The sequence below is a fragment of the Aedes aegypti genome, chromosome 3 (genome assembly GCF_002204515.2).
Source record: "Aedes aegypti strain LVP_AGWG chromosome 3, AaegL5.0 Primary Assembly, whole genome shotgun sequence".
Lineage (NCBI taxonomy): Eukaryota > Metazoa > Arthropoda > Insecta > Diptera > Culicidae > Aedes > Aedes aegypti.
Window position 1 is genome coordinate 348,605,549 of NC_035109.1, and position 24,182 is coordinate 348,629,730.

Genomic DNA, 24,182 nt, shown 5'->3' on the forward strand with positions numbered 1-24,182 from the left:
AGACGTTATCTAACGTCAAAAATCCACGTGCTCGGCTAGGTTTTTTTCATAATTTAACCCATAATTAATCCATCTTTACCACGCGTAATGAGTTAATAAATTTAACAATCACTTACCCATCGTACAATGCGATTATCGATTTAAAATGAGAATTCAGTTAGGTTGAATATATCATGGATCGCATCACCAACCATAGGTGACTCCCAGATCCTTACCTTATCCCACAAACCCAATATCCTTTCCATGACAACTGTGGAGATGCAGAAGATTCTTCGGTCTCTAGTAACATTTGTTGTCTAACTAACATTTCTACCCTTCCCGATGACCATAAGGACGATATAAACTTTAGAACTTTGAGCTCTCGAGTAAGTTAATCCCAAGCCCCATTCATTGAATCTCTGTGGTGCAACTTCGATTGCTCTGGTCAATCACGGAGTAACAACTATAAATTGAACGGTCATCTATGCTTATACCCAATTAAAGAAGAAACTACGCTGTTATAGGAAAAAAGAAGATGGCTAATCAAAGGACCACGGCGGACCATATGGTAAAGTGAGAATTTCTTAAGGTGATTATAAAGCGAAGCCAATCTTTTAATTTTGAAGAGCACAAGACTTGAGAATCAAACAGCACTCGGCGTTGAAAATTTATCCGATTGGTTACCACCCGCAAGCAAGAAATTTGATAGATTTTCAACGCAAACGGTCGTCCGATTCTTCAGACTTGTGCACTTGTAAATTCAAAGATTGGCTTCGCTTTCTAATCACCTTAATCTGACCAGAATTTCAAAATCAGATCACGTGGTTTGTAAACAACTCCAAAAGAAGGGTTAAGATAGTTATTCATGCTAACTTTCCAAAAATCTGGTCAAAACGCTCATAAACTTGAAATACAATCAGAAAAACTCGATGCATATAGTTTTATGAGCATCCCCACATTTGCTCCAAGTTGGGTGACTTTTACATTCTCTCCCCCACAATCAACTCTCAGCCGGAGCGTGCTCGTGCGTCACCTCACCATAGCAGCACATGGTTGAGATAAAAGCTCCAACTGAACAGCGAGAGTTCAGCACCGGCTCCCGCGCGCTGCCGCCAATATTCCAACCGTTGGTTGTGATTGTCCAGCGCTCCCCGTAGTCGCCAAATGAAACTGGTTAGCTTTTGGAATCGAACTCGGGCAGACCCTTGCGAAGAGAAGACTCTTTTCGTTTTCGCTTCTTGGGCTCGATTTCGCGGTCGCAGCGATCAGTTGAGTGTTGACCGCGGATCCAAGCGGACGACGTCTCTCCCGTTCCGTCTCTCGATCAGTAACAGACCCATCATAAGTTGCAACAACGTGTTGATCGTGCGCGTGCGAGCTTTAGCTTTTATTCATTTCACTCTCGAAAGTTGTGCTGTGCTGGAGATAGTGTGCTATTTTCGGCTTTCTGTGTCGTGTAGGTATGTGGATTAACATGTCGTTACATCTATCGTGTAGCTGTTATCAAAGCCAGAAGATTTTGGCGAGAAGACAGCTGTTAAAAGATGATGAAGGAGTGTGTAATCAAAACTTGATCTACAACCTCTCGGTAGTTGAGCGATAGAGCTATACGCAAAGGAGATCACTGGTGCTCGAAAGCGGACTAGGTTAATGGTTCGGTCTAGTTTTTGAAGTTGATAAGGCCTGCCGTTAACGCCAATTTTTATCTGAATGGTATATTTGTGTCAACGGCTGATACAGGTCGTTGAATCGCCATTACGGGAGCTTCGACCTCCTTGATTAGGGTATGGGAGACTGTGTTTGTTGCTCCTGTCGTTGTCTAGTGATAATTATGAGGTTTCAGAGCGATTCCTGGTGCCGTTCAAGAAGTTTTTGCAGTTGTGTTGAAGTGTGCGAACAAAGAAAACTGGCTCGCCTCATCTTGCCAGCGTGTCTTGAGTGATTATCTCTAAGTGTCGATTCACGAGTGGTGCCAATGATCTTTCCTCAGTCGGTCTGATATAATCTGTCCAAGTGCGTAACCACTCTTCAACGGTTCCATACTACTTGACGCAACAGGTATAAAAAGGTATCCGCTCCGGAGAAGGGAGTGATTCGATTTTCCCACAACGAAATGTGAATTAATCCAGCGGATAATTGGATATGCACAAAAAGGCGTGAGAGTGCACAACAGCTTTGCAAAGGAAAATGAAAATTAACAACTTCGCATGATCGGAAAGAAAAGGAAAATATAAAAACCGTGTTGCAACAACTGCTCGCCGTCCAAGGTAAACCGGCATCCGCCAAGAAGAAGTCGAAGAAGATCAAAAGTGAATGATGGAAAACGGTTTCCAATAGGCTCGTATGTACGAAAAATGCTTTTTATCATCAAAACCCCGTGCAAGTGTAGTGTGTGCGAAACGAAATCCTAAGTAGAGAGTTGAATAACTAAACGAGCTTATCGAAGCCGAGAGTTTGGTGAAAGAAAACAACAACAACAACGGTCAAAAGCAGGCGAAACATAAGAAAAATGAAGCAGGAATTTCTCCACCATTTCTCCGCGGACCGCACAATGGGTGGCGATCGTTTTGTATAAACGGTTATTCCATTTATCGTCATTTCGAACAGTGTTGAGCTAGATAAAGCTATTGTTGAGACCTGCGAAATATTAATTCGTATCAAACAAAAAACACAACATTGACCGAAATAAAAGTGCTTCAGCCCAGTTGATCTTGTAGTGAAGTGTTATGTCTGGCAGTGCAGCAGTTTATAACGCTACTATTGTTGAATGCTAATTGACGATATCATCTGGCTTTTACCGAGCCATTCTTCGCATTTTTTTCTATTTCGAAAGAACTGACTTCAATGGAGTTGCTGTGAAGTGTTTAGCTAAATAGTGTGTCACGAGTGGTGATTCTTGTATCGGTTGAACTAACGGGTCAATGTGGAGCCTTCAGGTGGTTAACAAAAAAGATGTTGATGATCCTGCTTCTGTTTTGCATGACAGACAGCTTTTGAACTAGTTTCGACAAGGTGTTATCGAATGTGCAAAAAAAAAACAAACAGCAGAATGATTATCGATTTAGTTTTCATTGCAATGAATTGCGTGGCTGTTTTCATGCAGAGGTTTTAATAATTTGGTAAAGAATCTTTTTCCAGTAAATCCTATCGACGTTATAAGATTTGCTAGGAGTCCAGATTATAGTTCATGAATGTGTGCAGAAACCCTAGAAGTGTGTAGATGTCTCTAGAAAATATATTTGCGATCTTAAGGCGAAACATGTAGGAATTTAAGCAAGGCTGTCACAATGACCGCCTTGTGTCCCTACTCACGATTTGAAAGAAGCGTACGAAGTCAATTTTCTTATTTTAAACTTTTTGCTAGTACGCAATGCCAAACTAGATATCACACTGACGTTTTATGCTTCTTTTGCGTGATTTTTATTTCAGCGCATTATTGTATTCTAGGCTGTTTCACATTTTCACATTTCACTTGGTGGATGTTTTCTGAGGAGCTGCTAATTACGGTGATTCTAAATTCAGGAAAAAAGGGTTTAAAAATTCAACTTTCATACCTTTCTTACCATCCTCACGATAGGCCCAACTCTAGAAACAGTTTTGACAAAATTCCTGAAGAAACTTTTCAAACTAAGAAAACATATCTTAAGAAATTTCTTATTCTTCGTGCAATATTGATATGCGATATTTCATTCCAGTCATTCATGGCAAAATGTTGTTTCCGCATACGTCAATCATCTGAACGCAAATCCTTCGAATATTCCTTTTCTTAGAATGACCCATTTCGGGACATCTTATATTCACTATTATTTTTTGATTGGCGGTTCTTCCGAGTTCCACCGGCATTTTTGGCAATATGTGTTAAGCCGAAAATGACCAAATATTTTACTCTTATGATTGCTTATTATTCTGTCTAGTTTTTGACCCTGGCACTGAATTCGAAGTACAGACATTCGGAGAAAAAAAAAACACAATTAACCAAATTCAAGGAAGAAGTAGATCTAGTGAGGTGCAATATCTCGAAATCCAAAGATGGACGTCACAATGACGAATTGTGTCCCTACTCTCGATTATCGAGGCACTAGATAAAATAAGAATTGCACTGTTGTATGTCGCTTCCTTCGCAAGATTAGTGTTTTTTTATATTTCAATACAATGCTGAAATTAGATTCCAAACTATTTCAACTTAAAGCGAAGTATGCACTTCAACAGAAAAGTAATCGCCTATCTCGATGCGTGGGAAATTTCTTGCAAGAAATGCTCATGAAAAGCAGTTTTCTTTGATCACAGTACGCAGTCGAAAAGAAATGTCATTTCAAATGGAGCTCGCTGTACAAAATTTCTTGACCATTTCTTCCGCAGAAATTTTTACTTTTCTTGAGCAAAACAGCATACTTAGCTTAAGAGAATAAGACAACCATTATATAACTCCAAACATTTTTAAATACTGAGATGTTCCATTTACTCAAATGCACCATACCTTATTTGGTAGGTGATTTTTTCGATTTATATTGACCTCGTTGTTATTCAGCATCAAATATTTATAATTAAAAAAATATTTTCATTATTCCTATCCCTGTAATATTTCGTTTTAAAGCCTAAGTTTGAAGACATAGTTTTCCGATCTGCGTGTGCGGCAAAGTGAAACTATTTATAAATATCAAATTGTGATTGGTCGAATTGAATACCACCGGTTCAAAATTATTTCTGGTTGGCAAAATTGATGACTTTCCAGAGCTAGAGTACTTACATACTTGTCAAACTATATTCGAATGCAAAAATAATCAGTTGACATAGGCTCTTAGCTAATAACTGTAGAAATGCTCCTCGAACAGCTGAGAAGCAGACTTTGTCCCAGTTGAGTCGTAACGCCGTCAAGAAGAACAACATGTTTGGTCCATAGCAGTTTGGAGATGTCTTTTGACGACGGAAACAGAAGGAGTCGAGAATGTCCATGGTTAGCGTGACATAATTTGTGCTAAGCATCAATAAAAGACAATACCAATTGTATACAAATGTACTGATAAAGTTTGTAAAAAAAGAAAGATTTTATTTTCCGGGTAATGGTTTTTCAGGGTAATGGTACATTCCGGCAAGTGGTCTGCCGGTTAACTGCTTTCCGGCTGATGGTATAGAATCACAATTTACTCCTTCTTCAACCAATAGCTGCATAGATTGAACATTACTAACACTAGACAACAGCTTCTTCTGGATTCGAATCCTTACCTCGTCACACTCATAATACGTCTAAATGAATAACGTACCGCTACGAAGCCCTCTACGCTTTCTGGAAGATAAAATCCTGTGCAAAAGTTTAAATTCTTTCCCAAAACAATATAGAATGGTTATTAAGGTGGTTCAAAGATCGTTTTTCCTCCACACCACTCATTCTATTCTATACGAATTCTGAGTTACCTCCCAAAATTTGAGCTCAATTGGATGAAAACTGAGACTGCACAAGCCCTTCAAAGTTTGTATGGGAATTACTATGGGAAAAGCAAGTAATTCATTCAATCGGTAGATACATTAGTCAGCTACAATTTTACCTAAACCGTTTTCAAATCGGAAGTCTCAGTAATTAGTTATTGGCAAAGCTGTTAGATGGTCAAGGTAATCCGAAAGGCAAACAGTTTAGCTCGAAATTTTGCCACTAGGTGGCGGTAGTGGACATGTTGAATGAAAAATTTTAAGCTTGTTTTGTATTGTGATCCTATTGAAATAGCAAATTCGAGTCTTCGACAAAGCTGTTCAGACAGCCAAGGAAATCCGGACGCTACTGAGTTCCAAAGTTGCTAAGAAAGCCTACTTCTAATCTGGTTCTTCAACACTTTGTCGAGATATGGAACATCAAGTTATGGAGGGTTGACTGTTATTAAATATCATGATTTAATAAGATAGAATGTCCATAATGTTGTTCAGATAGTCTTTGGCATTTGGAAGTGGAAGAGATTAAGATCATATTCAAATGTATCAGGTCTGATGCATTTTTTAAGGATTCGGGAATGTTTTACTCGCACATGAGAGTAATTCATGCCATGTCAGAAACTCTTCATACCCAAGTGATTCAGGATTGATTGTCTTTATATTCAAATGATTCATGTTGATTTACCCGAGGGTTAGAGTCCACGGCTACAAAGCAAAGCCATGCTGAAAGTGTCTGGGTTCGATTCCCGGTCGGTCCAGATTCTGTTCGTAATTGAAATTTCCTTGACTTCCCTGGGCATAGAGTATAATCATACCTGTCACCAGTGTTGATAGACTCACACTCAAATCTCAATCAACACGCTCTCCCGTGAGAGCAAACTAATTAGAGATCTGCTTCGCAAATCTCACGCTCAAATCAACTCAAACCGTAAAAAAATGATTCAGTCGCAATACCCGTCAAAAAGTCGTGAAATCCGAATGTTGTTGTTTATGTTAGAACGGATTACTGTAATTTTACCATGCTAACTAGAAATTATTGCCGTGTGTGAGTAAGCTATGGATATACGGGACAATGAGTCAAAAAGGTGATCCAACTCATCCATGATTTTTTGACTGCTGAGTTGCGTGATTGAGAACATACGCATGAAAAATCTCAAGCGTGAGTTATGAGATATTGAGTTTTTCACAACACTGCCTGCCACACGATATACGAAAAAAATCTCTCAGTTGATAACTGTGGAAGTGCTCATAAGAACACTAAGCTGAGAAGCAGGCTCTGTCCCAGTGAGGACGTCAATGCCAAGAAGAAGATGTTGATTCACCCATACCCTAGTGATTAATGTCTGATCCTCTTTATATTCATGTGTTTCAGGTTCGATTCACTTCATAATTAAGTAATTCAGGTTTTATTTTCTCTATATTCAATAAATCATGTCAAGTTCAAGTGACTCATGACCAGGGCCGTGCATTTTCGAAAGCATTTTGTGAAACACGAAGGCATAGTTGTGTCGTATCGATGGTGACGAACAACTGCATCGCTTCGTGTTTCGTTCCACACTCAGCAACCAACAAGAAAATGAAATGAAAGAGTACGATTTTCGTTTTATTTGATTTTATTGAAATCCATCAAAATTTTAGAAAATGGATTTTACCTACTTTTTGCAGTAGTAATATATGTAACTTGTTAGGTAATAGATTAAGATAGAAAAACTATGCGGGCCACCAGGTCGTTCATTTGAATTTATCAGCTCCTAAAGAATGGGGCGAAACAGTAAAGTTTCAATTTGAAGGCAAGCTGGAGTCAGTCATTTGAGGATTGAAAATGCGTTTAAATTAAATGAAAATATACGGCCCTGCTTATGACTGATTCACTTCATATTCTAGTGATTCAGGTTTGGTTCATATACAAGTGATTGACATCAGATTCACCTAATTTTCAAGTGATTTAGGATTGCTTCACTTCATATTCAAATGATTTATTTCCAAATGATTCAATTCGCTCCGGATTCAAGTGATTCATACATGATTCACTTGATATTCAACTGTTTCAGGTTGGATTCACTTAAAGTTCCATTGATTTCAAGTGATTCATGTCTGTTTCATTTATTTACAAGTGTTTCAAGCTTGATTCACTTTATGTTAAAGTGATTCATACCTTATTCACTTCACATTCAAGTGATTCAGGATTGAATAACTTCATATTCAAGTGATTTAAGATTGATTAACTTCATATTTCAATGATTCATGTCGGATTCACTGCAAAGTCAAGTCGTTCAGATCGGATTCACTTTATATTCAAATTGTTCAGGTCTGATTCACCTAAAATTTAGGTAATTTAGTTTTGGTTTACTGCATTATCCACTTAATCAGGTATGATTCACTTCATGTTCAAGCAGTTTACGGCTGATTCACTTCATTTTCAAATGAGTCATGCCTAATTCACTTTATATTCAAGTGTTCCACGTACGATTGACTGCATTTTCTAGAGATTCAGAGCTGATTTATTTCACATTTGAGGACATCATTACTGATTCACTCCATCTTTGAGCGATTCAGGTCTTATCCATTCATTTACAAGTGATTCATGTCTGATTTACCTTATACTCAAGTGTTTAAAATTTGATTTAATTTATATTATAGTTTTTCTGGTCTGGTTTGCTTCACAAAGTTGTTCAATTTCAGAAGTCACACAAATTTGCAGAACACACCAACTTTCCACGACTGACCGTTTTCGAATTAAATTAAAAAGTCTCTCGATTACTTACTTTTGTCTTTGAACAACCCTCTGAAACTCTATGTAAAATGACTGCAATGTAATAATTCCCTTAAGGCAAAACTTCAAGTTATTTGTAGTTCGTCATCCAAATTTCAGCCACTTCAGACTACTAGAAGCTGAGATACAGCACCCCAAACTTGGGCATATTGAAATCCTTAGTTTTATTTGCTTACTAGTGGCACCGATTGGATTTTTAAAAGGGTCTGCATTCCGGATGTCCAAGACAACAACAACTTTCCCGAAGACACAAGCTTTTTATCTCTTGTGGATCACAAGATAGAAAATGCCTAAAATGCTCACTAGTCACCTAACGGCAGAATTGCGAACCACACTATTTGCTTTCCGAATGTTCTTGACCTGTTGAACAACATTTCCGAAAACTCGAAATCTCTATCTCATGTAGATCACAAGATAGAACTTGCTTAAAGTGCATGATTGAACATGCTCACTACCCGAGCAAAGTCCAACATCAAAATGAAAGCAAGTCGAAAACATATTCTGTTTTCAGCATCAAATTGATATCATAATTTGATATGTGATTTGTCATTGAAATATTCGATATCATGTTTTGTTTTCGTTCTGCTATCATTTTAACTTTTTGGGAATATTTTCATTTCATTTAATTATAAATCTATTCGTGTTACATGTATAAACACTATGTTAATATAAAAATGAAGCATTTATTTTCTCGCAAACTCGTTTCAATATCAATCGAAAATATGTACATCTAAATGAGTTCTCAATTTGCCCTCCATGATAGCAGAAACAGTTTTCAACTTGCTGTAACTGACAGCAAACATAGTTTTCAATTTGATTTCATGGGAACATTTTTCTGCTCTCAGTTTTGATATTTTAACCGTTAAAACGACCAAAATGACAGCTAACTGAGTTATCAAAATTCACGACATCACAACATCAAAATTAGTTTCCAATATGATCTCAAGCTTTGCTCGGGTAGCGCCACCTAGCGGTAAAATTGCGAACCAAACTGTCTGTCTTCCGAATATCCTTGACCTTCTGAACAATTTTGCCAAAGACACGAACTTTCTAACTCATGTAGATCGCAAAATAGAACATGCTTAAAATGTTCAATTTTATATGCTCACTAGCGCCACCTAGCAGCAAAATTGCGAACCAAACTGTTTGTCTTCCGGATGTCCTTGATCTGCTGAACAACTATGCTGAAGGTTGGTTCTTCGCATATCATAAGGATCTCGAGATGTAGCAATGTAAATTTACCTATTTTGAGGTGATGCTAAACTTTTTGGAAGCTGATTAAATTTTCAACTGAGTGTTGCAATACTTATTTTAGTGAGTCCATATTCAGTAGTGTATGTTTTACTTTTGAAGAGTCCCAAACTTTTGTAGTATATTTATTGGAATATATTATTAAAAACTTGAATACTGAATTTCTGGTGCGTTCGTAATTGCTGAATAAATTTATGAATTAGTTTCTAGAGAAATTCATAAAATAGGACAGAACGAATATCTCTGACGCATTATTTTAAATAATTTTCGGTTAAAATTCCGGAGAAATCGTTGACAAAAAAAAGTTTGCTGAAATGTCTTCAAAATGTGGATCGTAAATCCTTCCTGGCGGAAACAGACAATGTGAGTTTGAATGTTTAATTTACTAGCAATATACAAGAGACTGCAACAAACCGGAAGTCTTTTCGATAAGGAACTAAAAAATTATACTAAGGGAAACTGGAAATCGGTTTTCCCTCAGAGTGAACGGGCAACTCCGATAATTTTTCCGATAAATGAAAGATAATTTTTCAAACGGGCTGTGATGTTGTTCAAATAATGTTTAGACCAACGCATTATTTTTTCACCCCACGAAAAACTGAATTTCAGTTTCCCTAGGTATTACTTGTTATTTATAAACGGATAGACAATCTTGCAGTGTTTTTTTTTTTATTTATAAGGGCATCTTCATAGCACTAACGAAAGAATTTAATCGAAAACAACGCAGCTTATTGTCAAAAATGTAGATGCATTTTTTCATGTATTTTGTCGATTTTCTCCATAAATATTTCAAGTTCGTTAAGCCCCTTAGAGTTGATGGAGTCCGCTGACACTTTCACGATAGCTTTTGAATAAATTTGGGTGTATAAGATTTTTAGGGGCCTTCCTTAGCCGAGTAGTTGGAGTCCGCGGCTACAAAGCATAGCCATGCGAAGGTGTCTGCTAAATGATTTTTCCTTACATACATTTAAATTTTGTTAAGCAAAAATTTTGTAATAAATCGAATCTTTTCGTAACATAAATTTTCCCAAATTCCCAAGGCATAGAGCATCTTCGTACTTGCCACACGATATACACATGCAAAAATGGTTAAGTGGCAAAGAAATTTCTCAGTTAATAACTGTGAAAGTGCTCATAAGAACATTAAGCAGAGAAGCAGGCTCTATCCCAGTTGAAATGTAACTTCAGAAAGAAGAAGAAGTTTTGAACGGGGTCTAAATAGCCGCAGTGGTACACGCCCAGCTACCCACCAAGACCATATCAGGATAAAATCCCGCCTGTTCTTCATTGGATGGATTTTTTCTTGACTCTCCAGGATACATCTTCTTGCGTAAATGATCCATTAGCAAGGAAAGCGCTAAGTAAATAATGATGAATGTGTTCATAGACAAATAAGCTGAACATCAGACTTTATTCTACCTAACGCCAGAAAACAAAGAATTAATAAATTTTATTGTACCAAAATCATATGAATCTCGTTTTACGGCGTATTTTGAACACTACACATGTTTCAGCAAGATTTTCTTCAATAGCGCTCGAGCCAAGTGAGCTATTAAAAGTCTCAATAATCTATACCGTTCAAAAGCAATGATTACCTCATTTAAAATATTCCCATTCCGAGCAGCCAACGACTGGCTAGACAATGTGTGAAATCAGACAAACGGTACCTTATTCCGTTAACCCTGGGTAACTGCAGCCAATCCCAAATTTATCGGCCCATCAATCGCCGGCATCATGCAACATCACTGCCCGGAAGCGTACAAATACGTATCCAACAGAGCCATCACCGACCATTTAATTTCAAACGACCGTGTCTAATGAACATATTCCACCATGTCATCCCATCAGCAGCCAAAACCCACTCTCTGATGATGGGCTGGCTGACTCAATGATGTTTGTTGTGACTAGGTATACACTCCTGTGCAAAAGTATGAAGTCCCTCCCTAAATAACATACAAAGTTGTTTCGTCCATACCTCTGTGATTACACGACTTATTCGAAAGGCGATGAGTTAATCTTAATTCGTAGGTATTTTGATTATTCTCAGAATTGAGAAAATGTTTAATTCAATGCGACATTACATCCGCCATAGAGAGTTTCAATTAGATGTGTAATCACAGAGACATGGACAACACACTTTTGTATATTTTTAGGGGGTGAACCCAAACTTTTGCACGGGAGTGTAATTTAAAAAAAGTCAAACTATTGAAATTGATCGAAAAATGGTAGAGATAAAAACGAAAATGAGTTGTAGTTGACGTTGACCCCAAGCTTTTGCACGATGACTTGAATGATTGTTTCATTGATTTTGAATAGTCTTCAGAATTTTCCGCCAAAAATTTGACGAGTGCTCTTCATAGAATGTAACATTACGGTTCTAATGACGCATCAATTGGTTGATCATCAACTCCCCATCAAAATTTTAAATGGCGTTTTTTTTGCATTTTGCGCAAACTGTGCTTATTGTTTTAAATTTTATTCAGCAAGCGGTTTCATTTGAAGTACGAATACCAGTTGAAATATTAACAACCTATCGATGATTATAAAAGCTACAGTCTGACGGACACTCCCGATAGGTAAATAGATGCCTGCTAAACCTGAGAGCAATCAACAGACGGCCTCGATCAAGCTGCCATCGGCCCCATTTGTAGTCTCGTAATTATGCATATTCACCTACTCTCAGCCCCAAAACGGAACGCTAAAACGCTCTTAAAATCAACGTCTTTGGCCCAAAGAAATTCGCGCATACATTTCGCCCACTTTTGCCACTTGTGTCACTCCCCCTCCACCACTGCCACAGCAATGGAATGAAAGAGAAATGTATCCAGTCTCCCCCAATAATCCCCGACAGCCCCAATCGATAATGATGATCACACAATGACGATGATGGCGGCGCGATGACGTCGCCGTGTCCGACGCCTTTGCTTGCGCATACCGCCCCAATAGCGAGCGGGGCTGAGTGGAGTATGGAGTACTTTCACTTTAACGCGTGATTTTCTGCCAAGTCCCAGCTTGGAGTTCCCCAAATAATACAGTTTACATGCATGTAGGTGTAAGGTAGGGTGCCCCAAAATTTCACTTTGTTGGAAACCTTGGGGCTCAACCTCCGAATGGTAGCTAAGGATGTTGCAAACAAAAATTGTGCATGGGGAAACTATGAGAAATCACGTTCAGAACATTTTTGAAATAGTTTTCTAACAAAGTAAAATTTTGAGACACCCTAGTGTGTAGCTATGTAGCGAATAAATATCCGACGTGTGGCATACATGCGCCAAACAGGGGAGGCTCGTCCGCATGATCACCGTCGATCGTCGTTTGGTTGGTCGTGGCGTTTTGATTTAAATTGCGATAAATTTAAGCATCAGATGCTTGCGCACATGTAATAGCCGTGTAAATCCTGCGGTAGTCGTCGTCGTCGGAGATGGTGTTTGATTGCATGATGCACACACTTGCTTTTGGGTAGTGCAAGCAAATTGTTGTAGCTGCCCACTACCGCAGTTACGACGTCAGCTATGCATTTTTCCTCCACCGCCACTTTGGTGCGCTGATTCACTTTTGTCCAGGGAGGTAAATTGCAGTTTTGTAGCACAGAGATGCAAGAGACACAGCGGGGGTTTTCACACTTGGAGTATGGAGTGCATATTGCGAAGAGGTGTTCAACCTTTCGCAAAGAGCTCTGGTGTCCTAACGATTAGGCATGCTAAGTGGTGTTGTTCACATACAAATAACAGTGTTTGGGTGTTATGTAATTACATGGAAACTTCTGTGAAATATTTACATGAGTACGTACAATTGAGATGCACAATACTTTTTTGATAATCTAGTGAATTTTACTAATTTTACCACTCCTTATAACACAGCGTAACAAAAATGACATTTTTGCGTGTCTCAAGAATCAAATTATGTATCTCTAGTAGATTTGGGGTTGCTGAATCTGATGCCATTGTCAGAAATGTTCCAGCAAGTCACAATTATACATAAAATTTAAACAATGATTTTTCAAAAAATATTATGATCTAATCTACCAAGTATGCAAAATACGACTTTAACTTTCATTTCAGATGAAATTTTATTGAAATTGCACGATTAAATTGAGGTTAAATCAATTTTTTCAACATGATTGCAGTCTTCACACGAAGTTCTTCGTTTCTCTTATATGGCAAAATACAACACTTTTCTAAACCAACAAAAAAAAAAATTTTGAGCATCGGAAGTATGATGAACATTGATGATAAGTATTGTTATACACATGAAGTTTGAGTTCTGAGGCAAATTAAGCAAGTAAATTGCCATACAAGCTGGGTAACTTGCATGCAAGTTGGTTAAAATAGTCAAATTTAGCATTTTCAACAGCCAATATCTCAAAAACTAGACGTGCTATGATATTTCTGTAAATGGCAATGGATTCAGCAACCCTTAATTAAGTAAATAGCGGTATTTTGGTACTTGAGACAAAATCGTGTTCCGCAGTGTAACTGAATTGTCCTTCAGTTCAATGAGCACTTGCACAGCTATAACTTGAGAGCTTTTTTTTTGCCAAAGATGCATTTTTTCGCATTTGTATATTGTGTGGCAGGTACGATGATATTCTATGCCCAGAGAAGTCAATGAAATTTCCATTACGAAAAGATCCTGGACCGATCGGGAATCCAACCCAAACACCTTCAGTATGGCTTTGGTTTGTAGCCGCGAACTCTAACCATTCGACCAAGGCAAGACCATTTCAAATTTTAACGGTGAATTAGACTAATTTCAAAAGCCATTTCAATGAAGACAATAACAATAATGGTGAGTAAGACAGGTAGTACATGTACTTCGCACAAAAAAAAAAACATTCTAAAGATTTGTCCTACACATAATTTAACAAAAAAATAAAACAGGATCAGCAGAAAGCATGAAAAATAAATTAACCTATTTATCATCTGTACATACACTACCTGTCATAAATACGGACTCGCTTGAAAAAGTATTGCAACACTCAGCTGAACATTGAATCATCCTGGAAAGTTTAGCATCACCTGAAAAAAGGAACATTCATGATGCTATATCTCGTGATGCTGATGATCTATAATGGTGCGGTCTTCAGCAAAATTGTTCAACAGATCAAGGACATTCGAAAAGCAAATAGTTTGGTTCGCAATTTTGCCGCTAGATGGCACTAGTGAGCATGTAAAGTTGAGCATTTTAAGCATGTTCTATCTCGTGATCCATATTAGATAGAAAGTTCGAGTCTTCGGAAAAGTTATTTAGAATGTCAAGGACATCCGGAAAACAGGTGATTTGGGTCAAACCTTAGTCACTAGGCAGCGCTAGTGTGCAGATAAAAATGAGCATCTATCTCATCATCCAGATAAGATAGAAATTCGAGTTTTTGACAAACTTTATCATACGTTCAAGGACATCCGAATTGCAAACAGTTTGGCTCTAAATTTTGCTGCTAGGTGGCGCTAATGAGCATGTCGAATTGAGCATCCTCAACTAGTTTTATCTTCTGATCCAAATAAGATAGAAAGATCGAAGTCAAGGGCATCCGGAAAACAGATTGATTTATATGCAACTGCATACAAGTCCTATCTCATAATTTTAATAAGGAAGAATATTCAAGTTTTTAACAAAATTGTTACAAGGACAAGGTAATCCGAAAGGCAAATGGTTTAGCTCGAAATTTTGTCACTAGGTGGCGGGAGTAAGCATGTTGAATGAAGAATTTCAAGCAACTTCTGTATTGTGTTCCTAATGAAATAGCAAGTTCAAGTCTTCGACAAAACTGTTCAGACAGTCAACGAATTCCGGACGTCACTGACGTTGCTGAGTTCCAAATCGCCATGAAACCCATCTTTTATTCTGGTTCTTCAAGACTTTGTCGAGATATTGAACATCAAGTTACGGAGGGTTGACTGTCATTAAACCTCACGATTTAATAAGATAGAATGTCCATAATGTTGTTCAGATAGCCTTTGGCATTTGGAAGAGGAAGTGATTAAGATCAGAATCATATCATATTCAAGTGATTCAGGTCTGATCCATTGCATATTCAAGTGTTTTAGATATGATGCATCTTTTAAGAATTTGGGTATGTTTTACTTCATGTGCGAGTGATTTATGCTTGAAGCTCATCATATTCAAATTATCCAAGTCAAAAACACTTTATTATATTATATTCAAGTGATTCATGATTGATTGTCATTATATTCAAGTGATTTATGTTGATTCACTCCATACCCTCCATACCTCTATATACTGTCTGATCCTTTTTATTCTCATGTGATTCAGATTTGATTCACTTCATAATCTCTTTATAATTCAGGTTTGATTTTTTCCATATCAAATCAATCATGTCAGATTCACTCCAAGTTCAAGTCGCTCATGACTGATTCACTTCATATTCAAGGGTTGATTCACTTCTTATTCAAATAATTCATTTACAAGTTATTCAATTCGCTCCGTATTCAAGTGATTCATACCATGTTCACTTCATTTTAAACTGTTTCAGGTGATATTCACTTAAGGTTCAATAGATTTTTTTCTAACGATGCTTAGAACAATTTCTCGAGAATTTGCTCCAGGAAATGCTTGAGAACTCCAATAATTTTCTCAGGTATTGCTTTGATTTTGTTTTTTCAAAACTATCCTAGAATTTCATCCAGATACTTTATTACTAATTCTTGAACCGAATTCTCCAGTTGTTAGTCTACTATATCTTGCAAAGATTTCTACAGAATTTCTCCCGAGGAAATCCACAAAGGTTTGTTTCAAGCCGTTTGGAAAAAAATAGCTTAAGTTTTTTTTTTCATGGAATCCTGCAAGAATTCCTCCGCCTGTTCATGTGGATTCCTTGAATAATTCAAACACGTTCCTTCCCTGAAATCCAGAATTCTTCAATTTCTATTAATTTTTCCATCATTTCGTTCACTCCTGCAGTTTTACCAAACAATTTCCATAAAATATTCAATAGCTTATTTAAGTTTTCACACCAGTTTATACAACAGCTTTTATTCTAATAATTCCGTCGATCATTCATTTCTACAAATTTCTATAAAGATTCTTTCCAATGTTTTTCGAGAAATTTATTTTGAGAATCATGCAGAATACTATCTCTAGAAACGATTGAGTTCGATTATATTGCCAAATTATCCAGGATATCTTCTAAAATTTCCTCATGGGAATAAAATCCACGAGTTATTTCTGAGATCCTTATTCATTAAGGGTGACTTTAAATCTTACCCCAGTTTATTCAGAGGTTACTCTAGGATTTTCTTCAAAAATACCACACGGATTTATTTTTCAGTAAAGCTTCCTTGGAGACATTCCTCAAATCCCTAGTTGAAATCTTATATAGTAATATCTGAACACTTAGGCAAATACCTGCATAAACTTCTGATGAAAATTAGAAAAAAAAGTCTTAGATCTTGAAAAATTGGTTTGCTCTGATGATATGAAGAATCAAACCCTTACTTCTGACTCCTATTAGTTTTTTGTTTTATTTCTTAATTCCTGTTTGGTCTCTTTCGGCCTCTTTTTGGTCCCTTCTTGTTTTTTTTTGCAAGGGGCTTCAATCTTCTATTTTCAAGGCACTTAGTCACTAAATAAATTTAAATAATTTCTTAGTTTCACTGCGCACAACATTTTTGCCAACGCTTGTTCTATTCATGGTTTCGGATGTAGACGCGCCTCTGACAAAAATCAAACAAACCCAAACTTTCTATAATACACAAAACTTAAAAGCAACCTCAGACGCTAGAAGTAATAATTGATCGAATAAACCATATTTAAATTTAAGTGTGCTGAAAAGTGTAAGTTCCGAAAAAAATAAAATTTTACTACATAAATAGACTTACTAAAACTTAAATATCAATTGTTTTAAGAAACTATGAAGGGTTTTGGTTTAGCTTATTTTTCGATAAGCTCAAAAAAATGAATTCCTTCGGAAACAACATAACTTAACCAATTTTACTCAAATCACAACAATAACTCTATAATTGCATGCCAATGTAAGGTTTTTCAATAGAAGAGACACAATTTTAACAATTTTATTAATATAAATAAATTCTTAGTTTAAAGTATATTGTCCCAATCGCACAAGTCTGGTCCCACAAACTGCTGTATGTCACTTTATTTATTTTACTCAGGAGGAGATTCTCTAATAACGGACACCTACATAAACTTCAAAATTCATAGCTTCAAAAGTATTGATTATGTACTGCCGAGCAAAAGTTTGCGGTCGTCCCATAAAATCATATAAAAGTGTTTTGTCTGTATAATTGTGAACACAATTTCTATTGAAACTCTCTAAGGTGAAGATGCATCGAAGCCGAACCTTGAATTTTCAAGAGCACAAATCTAGAGAATCTGTCTGTATGCAAGTGAGCAAGGCAAATTAGTTGTTTGGCTGTGTATGCTGAAAGTGCAGAGCTGCGAAAAACTGTGTTTGCATGTGTGCCGTGGCGCGCAAAGCAAGGTACGTGTCAAGCGTTATCATAGAGCAGAGAAACGAACGAAAGGGACGAATGATCTTCGGGTTAAAGTCCCTCACAAACAGCACCAACAACAACAACGAGCGAAGGAGAATAGGGGAAAAGAATCGGCTCGTTCTTTTTCCGGGTCACTTTTTGTCTCTCACTTTTGTCTTTTTGTCCGTACTAGTCAAATGAACCGACTCTCGCCAAAACAGAGCCACGGATCACTCGTTGTTTTGAGTGATCCGGATCTTTTGAATGGCTCCATTTTTTTGCCCTTCTGTAGTACTGATGGCTACGGCTAGGAAGTTCTACAATATTGAAGGATAAACATGAATGAGAAATAATAAAACATCAAATACCAATTTCATAAAAAAAAATGTTTCACTTAGCTGAAATGGTTTCCGTTCAGTTTTACAAAACAATTGATTTTAAGATGGAACAGCTTGGAATCTAAATTGAATGTTAAGCCGAAATTTTATGAGCAAAAAATCTCATGAAGCAAGCAACAAGCAACAGTTCAATAATTATTTCCGCTTTGTACACTAGTAAAACGACGTTCATGATTTTCGAATTCTACAATCATGAACGTCGTTTTACTATTTCTTCAGCTCAGTGTTTTGAAAACGTGAGTAAAAGTACCAATTGGCCATTTTGACTGTTTAAGAAAGAATCAAATAAAAAAGAGTTTAAACCATATTTTTAGAATAAAAATAAATGCCTGCTGGCTGTTATATATACCTTTTGGTCCTTATCGCCAGTTGTATTTCTCAACTATTTGATTCATACTGATCCTGGACTTTGTTGGTAGTCAAACTTGACCTCGAAACAACATTTAAATGTCACGAACTTCACCATTGTAACACACAAGTGCAACGACGCGAATCGCGAAACAAGACAAAACTAAACAAATTTAGCCTAATTGGGTCAATTATGGAAAATATCATCCACAGCATAAAGCATGCAAGCGACTACCAATGCGTGGCAAAACGAGCAAAATCATAACAATCATGGTAAATAACATGCTGTGACTGATACGCACTAAGTCTCTGACGCATGCACTTCCTGACAATTTGCGCTGTCGCTGGTTAACGATTACAATCCGAGGTCACGCAGGGCAGTCAACCACAGCCAGATATGTACACAGTTCAAGAATAACCAGTTGTTCCATGAAGAAGTTGGAAACATGACACAATTTTCACAAATTGCGCATTCTAAAAGGCATAGCTTCTTTACTGTTGGCTCAGAAGAGAATTCATGCCCAGACGACTCATTCCTTTGTAGGCCCTTGGAACCAAGTACCTCGGACTTGAAGTCTATTTTTGCAAGCTTTCATTGTGATAAGAAGCGCACAGTTGATTAGAGAGTAAACATTTCATTCGTCTCAAAGTAGATCAGTGTCTTGAATGCTTGATATTTAACACGAGCAAATGTTTGTAACGAAGTCAACAAAAAACAGGGTCGTAGGCGACGACAACAAGTCAAGATTATGCGCATTTCTCCAATCGCGCAATCACTTACTCTTGACTGGAAGGCTCAACTGAAACGTTTAGATACACGGACGTCTCATGTAAGCAGGGTGGCCAGGCCTATCGATTTGATTCACAGGCCTGAGTCAATAAACTACCGGTATTCCAATTTTTCTACTAAGAACCACCAATTTACCGATTTTTTTGGGCTGTCCTTAGCCGAGCGGTTATAGTCCGTGACTACAAAGCAAAGCCATGCTGAACATGTCTGGGTTCGATTCCCGGTTGGACAAGGATGTTTTCGTAAAGCAAATTTCCTTGGCTTCCCTGGGCATAAAGTATCGTCGTACCTTCCACACGATATACGAATGCGAAAATGGCAACTTTGCAAAGAAAGCTCCCAGTTATAATAACTGTGGAAGTGTGCATTGAACACTAAGCTGAGAAGCAAGCTCTTTCCCAGTACAACTTGGCCACCTTGCTTGTAAGGTCTTGTCCCGCCATTGACGTTGCCTTTCAGACATTTCAAGTATAATATATGCATCATTTTATCCACTCGAAAAAGTGTTATGAAATGCAAACTAAATTTCTCCGAAGTCTGTGAGTTTTCAGCTGCTTTCTTCGGAGGTTTATGCAACCGGTATCTGCATTGGTCCAAACTATCTGTTGACCTTTTTTCGCCCAATCCAATGAATCACTGCGCGGCATTGTTGAGGCTGCGAGGATCCGAATGCGTCATTATGACAATGAGATCGGTTGATCGCAAATCTCGACAGACGAGACGACAGACAGCACACATTTCACTTTCGCTTTTGCTACACTCCACGGGGTTCCACATATCAGCGTAAACTACTGGGGGGAGCTATGTGTAAAATGCTCCTTGGGGGTAAAACGCGCCACCGCAATATAAATCGATGTCTCTATAAAATTTAAGAGACGTCTCATGGAATAAAAAATAACACACACAAAAATCATAAAATCAACACAATTTTGCCAACCTTGAGATGGCGCATTATACAACGCTGTTTTAAGAATTAGTACCGTAATCCGGGGTATCATTGATCAGCGGGGTAACATTGATCGGAATGACTCATCTCGAAATAAGTTGGTATCATCATTTATTAATGAAACATTAATAAAGCATGAATGTTGCTTCTCTTTCTTATATTTATGAGCTATTGAAAATTAAGATTTTTGCAAAAATTGCGTTAACTTTATGCGTAAATTTGTCAAGTTTTCGAACCAATGATTTCAATGGTTAAGGATGACACTACCGAAGATTCATGCCTCACATAGGTTCTGCAAGCGATATGAGCAAGGAAAATACGGTTCTCACTAAAAATGGCATCGCCAAAAACGATTCCGCTGTCAAAACTTTTATAAGTATGTTCAATTAGGCAGCATTAATGAATTACTGTTAAGAATGTAGAATTCCCTAAGGAAATTGCCTACCTTTAGGCGTATTCCGCTGTTCGAGGTGTTTTTAATTTTAAAATAACTCAAAAAGTAAAAGAGATGTAAGCGTTTGGACATCATATTCGGCTTCAGGGGCCATTATTTAAGTAAGTAACGACATTTTCAATATTACCGAACGTTGTTTACATGGATGGTCAATGTTACCCCATATCAGCTAAATGCAAAAATCACATAACACATTTTTGTAAACATGCTTAAATCATTCAAAAAACAAAATACAGTATATAGTCACGAGATATGGGTGGCAGTACTTGTTTTAAAAATATAAAACTCAGAACATTTGCATTTTTGAATTAAATATTTAAGAAATATTCCAAAATCTGATCAATGTTACCCCGGATTACGGTAACTATAATTTGATTTATCTTATGTTTAACTTCTAAGATATGATTTACTCAATCCAGTGAATGTTTTCAGTGATTGCGAGTATACCTGTAAATCCAATATGAATAACGTTTTTGACGAAATTCACAGTTAAAACTGGGTTTTTCCTCAGGGGGGCGCATATTACCCACTCATCCTTTACAACCGAATCGAATCTCGAGCACCTCTAGATATCAGATCACACAGGACAGCAACTTCATTGTCACGGACGGCATTCTGTCGTTTTTTTTTCTTCTTTAATATGGTTGAAATGTAACCGACCCCGGCAATGGCGGAAACGTGTCTTAAGGTAAATGTCGTTGTTTTGCTCCGTTGCAGAAAACTAAAGGGGGAAGCAACGCACACCGCCGACGAATGAGGTGAGCACCAGAATAAGTAATACCGGAGAGTTAGAAAAACCTGAACAAAGCACAACATCGTCAACGAAGAAAACGAACCGCCGATCCCCGCCGAACGGAATGATTCCAACCAAGGACAGCGAGTAATAGGATTTGAAGAGTTCATACATTATCGGCGGTTGGCGGTGGGTGGCTTCTGGAAATAATTTATCAGGTGAGTAAATTTAGATTTAAGTGTTGACATTGAAACAAGAATGAGGAACTATTTTCATATAAATAAATGCAGTTAAGATGGACTAAATATTCTTACCTGCCTTCGATTTTTCGTTGGACCCGTTAGCAAATGCTAGCAGTGGTAATCCTTCTTGGACATTGTCTTGAAAAAAAAATCTCTTAGAGACCTTTTCTTCTTTAGTTTATTAACTGAATATGGTTGCAACCACGAACAAAACGAAGCGTTAATCTAAATTCACAACTTCCTTCAAAAAAAAAAATGGGGCTTAAAACCGTCACTAAACGTGGCAAGAATGGAAGAAAGGACGTTTCTCCGGAATGCGCGGTTTATTCCAATGGTTAAATGGCTAACGTTGATAATTGCATCGAAATGAGCAATGCTCTGGACAACTTTTCTGAACATCAAATAGAAGCAGTCAAGGTTCTTTGATGTAAGTGAGGAAACAAAGCGTGATGCCAATCGTGCTCAGTTGTTCCAAATTTTGGGGATTTTGGCAGGAGATGTTGAACTCAATTAGGGGAATCAAGGTTTCCTTACAAATCGCAAAGAAAAGAGACTGTCACGTTTTGCCGGAAACTCTTAAAGATCGCGAACATCTTCTTAAACATCTTGAAGAGAAGAAGTACATTTTTTTTACCTATGATGACAAAACTGAACGTTTGTTCAAAGTCGTCTTGAAAAGTAAATATAAGTCATCTGAAGAGCTCAAAAACATAATAAATGATTTTCCCCAGTCCAAGTAATCATTATGAAAAAGAGAATCCGATCTAGCATGCTTCGGAAAGGGCTATCTCAACAATATTATTTAGTTCACTTTAACAAAACTGATTTTAATAATATTAAAGCTTTAGATAAAGCAAGACTTATGTTAGATGTTCGTGTGACATGGGAACATTTCCAGAAAACTGTAGGAAATTTTCAGAACCCCACTCAGTGCCGTCGGTGCCAAAAGTGGGGTCACGGCACGAAACATTGCCGCATGGATGCTAAATTCATGATTTGGAGGTTCTTCTCACGCTAAAGACGCCTGTCCTGTGAAGGATGATATCACAAAGTATGTATGCGCAAATTGCGGGGGCCCTCATAAGTCTATCTTTTGGGCTTGCCCTTCGCGTTGGAGAGTCGTCGAGGCTCATGCCAGGCAGATGAACGGTAATGTCCGTTACGATAACGGTCGTTTCCGGAATTTGCCTGGTAGAGTATCGAACAATGCTCATTTTTCAGCTAACGATCGCATGATTAATTATTATACCCATCAGGAAGATCATAAACATGCTCATTCACAATCTAATTTTAATCCGTCGGGTAGCCGTTCGAGTCTTTTAATTTCGAATGTATCTACCCAAGGAAAAGCAGTTAATTTGAACTCCTCCCCTTTACATACTATGAGTACCCGTTCTAATTGTTTCAAATCAAATGGAAGAAACCCTGCCGCCACAGGAAAGTTCTACTCTGCCGTTTCGTCTATCGAAAATTCTAACGGAAAATCTTCAAATGTACCCATTTCAAGTGATATATCTGCCTCTGATTTTAATTTTCGAACTGAACAATTGAATCAAATTCTTGATGCAATGTTTAAAGCCACCACTATGACTGAAGCAGCCCAAGTTGGTGTGAAATTTACCAATCAAATTGTTATGGGATTACGTTTTTCTAATGGATCCAATAAAAAATAATTTAAATATTTGAAATTGGAATGCTCGTTCTTTTAATGGTAAATGGGACAAGCTGTTTAATTTTCTTACAGCTAATAACGTGCATATAGCAGTTATTACTGAAACTAATTCAAAACTTGGATCCATATTAAAAAAGATCCTAACTTTTTTGTAAGTCGTAATGATCGAAGTTATGGGGCATGTGGGGGAGTTGCAGTCATCATTCATAGGCGTATAAAACATCAACTGTTTTCGTCATTTGAAACTAAAGTTTTTGAAACTATAGGTGTTTCGGTCGAGCTTGGTAAATATACTTTCATAGCTGCCTATTTGCCTTTTCAATGCTATGGACAGCAAGTTAATTTGCTCCAAACTGACGAAAATTGATTCGTAATAAGCCATTTTTTTTGTTATTAGTGACTTTAATGCCAACCATCGGTCATGGAATAATTCACAAAAAAAATCCAATGGCAGAATTTTCATCTTCTAGAGACCCATCAACGATTGATTTTTTCTTAACCGACTGTAGTCACCTTTTAAACAACTGATTACTTACGCTGATATTGATTCTGACCATGCCCCTGTTACATTTCCAATATCCCATGAAGCGAATCTTAATCCTATCAGCTCCGCATTCAATTATTTTCGAGCCGACTGGAATTAATATGAAACATATATTGATAGCAATCTTGATGTTCACATTTACATCTACAAACAAAACTTGATATTGAAAATGTTCTTGAAA

The 24,182-nt window shown here is 37.3% G+C and overlaps 1 protein-coding gene across 7 annotated transcripts in view; it reads left to right on the plus strand.

Moving 5' to 3' along the window:
* The first annotated feature begins 1,233 nt into the window (after positions 1 to 1,233).
* The window catches only part of LOC5578088 (sphingomyelin phosphodiesterase), a 51,829-nt gene continuing 28,880 nt past the window's right edge, over positions 1,234 to 24,182 (plus strand). For 4 of the 7 annotated variants that reach the window (XM_021855116.1, XM_021855117.1, XM_021855108.1 and 1 more), the window contains exons 1-2: positions 1,234 to 1,439; positions 21,528 to 21,761. The gene's annotated coding sequence lies outside the window, so the exon portion shown is untranslated. Of the gene's footprint in view, positions 1,440 to 2,061; positions 2,247 to 21,527; positions 21,762 to 24,182 lie in introns of those variants that run through there. The other 3 variants (XM_021855109.1, XM_021855110.1, XM_021855115.1) reach the window with 3 other exon arrangements.